Source organism: Amborella trichopoda, chromosome 7, assembly GCF_054954075.1.
Source record: "Amborella trichopoda isolate Santa Cruz 75 chromosome 7, AtrichopodaSantaCruz75HAP2 v2.0, whole genome shotgun sequence".
Taxonomy (NCBI): Eukaryota; Viridiplantae; Streptophyta; class Magnoliopsida; order Amborellales; family Amborellaceae; genus Amborella; species Amborella trichopoda.
Genome location: NC_142342.1, coordinates 21,083,088 through 21,087,995, shown reverse-complemented (window position 1 = coordinate 21,087,995; position 4,908 = coordinate 21,083,088).

Below are 4,908 nucleotides of genomic sequence, written 5' to 3'. Positions count from 1 at the left end.
TTTCTCTCTTCTTTCAATCTCTCTTCTCTCTCTTCTCTCTCCCTTTTCTTTTTCCCTCTCTTCCATCTCGTCTCTCTTTCTTTCTCTTCTCTCTTCTCTTTTCTCTCTTTTCCCTCTTCTCATTTTTCTTCTCCATCTCTTTCTTCTCTCTCTTCTTTCTTTTTCCTCTGTCGTTTGACCAAGGGAGGCTAAGATTAGCACTATCATGGTAGTCCCGTCGTCGAGCAATATTGCTGTCGTGCTGGTCTGAATTATCGTGCCTATCTTGCTACCACGATAGGTTAGCCATTGTACCAAGATGGTCGGTGTTGGTCTTGTCGTTGAGTAGTATTGCCGCCGTGCCGATATGAGTTACCGTTCCCGTCTTATTACCACGTCAGGTCAATCACTGTACTGGTTTAGCTACTATGTCAGTCTAGCCACCTGGTCAAATTTCTCTTTCTTCTCTTCTCTCCCCTCTATTCCACTTCTCCCTTCTCCTCTTATCAGCCCAATCTTCATCTCATTCCTTCCCTTTCTTCTTTCGAATGTGCACACCTATGTGCCTTCGCCCAAAAACAAGGTGGGGTCCCTCAGTCCACTTGTCTTGTAAATTAACCATGTGTGTGTGATTGCAAGAATAGGAGAGTACAGGTCATGGAAGGTGATTTTGAACCAGTTGTAGGACTAGGGGGCCTTCCAACATAATATAAGAGGGCGCCCACGCAAGTCAGCCTAAGTGAGTCACGGACCCAGGTGAGGTGTGTCCTGCTTCACATTAAATTCCTCTCGCACCGGTTGGTGTACCTACCCTTGTTTTGTAATAAGGTTCTCGAGAAAGCAGTCTCAAGTCCTGGGTTCTCCTTGAAACCCGAGACATGTGCCCCCTGGTCATCTAGATCTAGAGGCGAGATCGAAGCATCTAACCAGCTTGGTGACTCCACTGAGGACTTACTACCCCTTTGTTGGATCATCCTTGTTTGACTAGTCTCTCCTTTATTTTTTTTTTGTATTGCACACACATGGCTCCTGGGTTTCTTAACTCATTTATCTGGATCGGGGATTTTCTCATCCCTGCATTTGTGGGCGTCCCCCAAAAACAAGTTTCTAGAACTTTGTTCCCAACGTACCTTATGAGCGAAGACCCAGTGTTTAGTTCTCGAGTCTTAACCTGAATAGATGTGAGAAGGGACTTAAAGGTCCCTAACTCCCCACTCCTAGCTCTGGTGGAACCCCCACCAAAGCACTCTACATTGCTCACAGCATGCACCATGTCATCGGCAAGTCACTTGCCAGTCGTATTACCAAGGTATGCTTAAAGGCTGCCCATTCCCTTTCTGCAAAAGGCAAGGAAGTTGTTGTTGCTTCTGTGGGTCATCGTAAGGCTGCCCCCCACATTCCTCCACCACCTCGGGTCTCTATGCCTAAAGGCTCGACACATTGAGGAAGAGACTCTGGGGCCTCCACCTCTCGCACACATCCAAAGGATCATTGGTTATCCACTCGAGCCACACCTCGGGGCAACCGTTATGTTACCTTGAGTCAGTATCCAGGATCAGGCCTCCTCTAGCCAAGTCCTGTACACGTTATTCATGTGCATCCCACCACTTGGGACAACGCCGTCGTTGCGCCAACCCGAGTACATAGGAGACAACCCCCTTGTCCTCCCTCTCAGCACACACTAGCGTACCCTTTAAGGGGAAGGCTCCCTCTTGTTTCCTTACAGACATGTGCTCACGGTTCGTGTCCTCCTAAGGTCAGAATGGCTGTTCGCGTCGGGTTGACTCCCAAGTCACTCGTGATCCTTCTTCAAGGGGCGCACACGCGCCGCCTTCACGAACTGCTCCTTGCTCCTGATTCAGGTGCCATCATGAGTCGATCCTTCCCCTACCTACCCCTTCTCTTTCGAGCAAGCACCTCCAGCCCTGGTACTCGAAGACCTTCCCCAAGAGTACCATATTAAGCCAAGCCCATCAGCTCGATCATGTCTCTGGAGTCCATAAGAGTGGTTGGGGCAAAGAACTGATGGGAGATGAAATCCTTCATCCTCCCCAACCCAGGTTGAACATAGTTCCTGGTCCAAACTCATTGCTTCATCTGATAGTGACAACTCTTTCTTACTCAAGAAAGGCTGACCAACTGTAGTCCCATTCATTATTCTGGCGAGAGGTCTATCAAAGCCTCAAAGCCAAGCGCGATAGGGATTTGTAAATCTTGACTAGGGAAGCCTCTCGAATAGTCGGGGCTGTCAACTTCGATGACCCTCTTCACCAGAATCCCTTCTACCCTCTTTAGATGACAAAGCTTGAAGAAGAGGGGCGTGAATCTTGCACAGTGGTCAGCATCGTAGAAGAAGACTCAACCACTCAGTAGCCACGATCCCAAGACCGTCGAGATTCGGTCCTCATGCGACCGGCATATAAGACTCGAGTTCAGTCGGGGCATGCTGAGCCTTTGCTGACTGATCTGCCGTGCATGACCCGTCATGCTCGAAAGCCTTCAACTGCACCTAAGGCTGACCGCCTTGAGGAAATGGTTAGCACTATGGTTGTAACCGAACCTAATGACAATCAAGAAGAATGCATGGATCGGTTCGAACAGATGGTGCGAGCAATGATGGAGAAGATTGATCGCATGGAAAGCATGCGGTCCCCAGTCAATGTATCCCATCATGAGGCTGACTCCCATTACTCGGGTGATGCAGCTCCAAGGCAGCCTCCTCCTCCTGCTTCACAGGACAATTCCATCCCTCACCCCATCTCATAGGCAGACGTTGACGTAACTTAAAGAACAGACAGATCTAGGGAATGGAGGGTACTACGCTTTACCAAAAGCTGCACCCCTCCTACATTGATCAGGTTCTATTTCCCTCGGACTACAAAAATAGGGAAGCTTCCCCTGTTCAATGGTACAACATCCTCGCACCAACATATCACATATTTCCAAGCGGCATGTCGAGAGACAACGGCTGATGGGAGACTCCTCCTCCATCAGTTTGTTGAAACCCTTGATGGCCCAGCCTTCCAATGGTATGCTCGAGTTCCCCCAAATTCAGTACATACTTGGGAGGAAATGGAGCAACTATTCCACCAGCGCTTTTATGAGGTCGAGAGAGAGGTCCAAACCATCGAGATTCTCACCTTGATCCAGGAACCAGACGAACCGGTGGATCAATTCATAGCAAGATGGAGAGATTTGGCTGCTCGCCATCTTAATCCCATGCCTGAGAAGGAAGCAATTCAGACTTGTATACGAAACATGCAAACTGAGATTGCTCTACATGTTGAAACCTCCAATCCGACATCCATGTCAGAGCTGATCTCTAAGTCAGTTCGCATAGAAAAATTGTCATGCCACCATAACGGGTCACGACATCAGTCTGCAAGCTCAGGAAACAACCAATGCAATTGTAGTTCTCGGACCAACGCTCGAGGCAATCAATAAAAAGGGGTAATCAGCGCAGCCGTCACTGTTAGTGATCCAAAGATGGCTGCCTCCCAAACTTTGGACCTCTCCAAAGGGGTATGCACATCGAAAGCGCCTCAGGCAGGCAAACAACAACAGTCATATAACCGGGTACGCCCACCCACCTTAATCAAGATGATTACTGGGTCAAGTATAAGAATAATGTTTATCCTTTCGAAAAGGAATGGGTCCTTACACTACTCCTGTTATTATTGGAACAGAACATGATTGAGTTGCCTGAGAGCAAGTTTCCTAATCAAGCCGGACTCGACACCCATGCAAACTACTGTGCTTATCATCGGAGGATAAGCCACCCCACAAAGGAATGCTACACACTCAAGGACTTCATCGAGGCTCTAATCCAAAAGGGTCAGATAAAACTCAAAGAACTTAAGAAAGCATTTGGGGCAACTGAGGGTTCCCACGTGGTGACAGTGCAGGAGGAAAGCGAAGGTCCGTACGCTTATGATGAGTTGCCATCAGATCTTCTTCAGGCTCTGTTCGGTATGATGCTCCAATAAGGGGGTTCGTCACTCCAAAGCCGGCAAGGAAGCCCACGTGCCTTGCTTAGGGAACCGAGAATCATTAGTGCCCATATCATCGGATATGAGGCCATGAGCTGAGTGAATGCTATAAGCCATAGTCGCAAAGAAGGTGCAAAAAGGTCACATTGCTTACGCCATTGTAGAAGAACACTCGCAAGTCAATGTTCCCATCTACGAGAATGCTTTAGTGCAAGAATCTCGTGTTGATGCCTCCGATCTTGTTCCCTCAACTTCCCAAACATGGAGAGTTTACCACGGGCAAAGTAGACTCAAGTCCTTAAAACGAGAGGCAATTCGTCAAGCTAGGGCTGTTCACAAACCTAGCGAGACTAATCAACCACTTCCAATGAAAACCAGGAGGAGACAGGCGTTAGGGGCTGCTCGCCGGAAGAACAAGATTGCTCAACCACCAGTCGACGAAGAACTTCTCAGGCCTCTTCCTCCATTGCCAACCTTATAGGACTTTATCCCCTATGTGATCATCTTTCCTCCCTCACCTCATCAGGAGGATATCCCTGGGCCATCTTTTACTCAGGGCACGTTCAATAAGGGTAATGATGTTAAAAGCACCCCCCAACGGTCTAAACAGGGGAAAGACCTACTCACTGCACACATCCAACTCTGGTGATGGCATAAAGAGCTTCCCAAATAAGTCTGATGAGGGGGATGACCTTAAAGGTTTCTCACCTACTAACCCCTTTTCTTCCTCTTCCTCTTCCTCTTCTCCTTTTTCTTCTTCTTCTTCCTCCTCTATGTCTCCTGCAGATACAATCCAGGAATGTCTAGACTTCGAGGCCCTCGATACAGAACTCGAAGGAACCAATATAAGCACAATGCGCCAGAGGTGGCTGAGAAAGACGCTAGCCCAGGCGGTTGGATTATTTACAGTTGCTGATGCCCTAGCAGCTCAAGCCAAGTC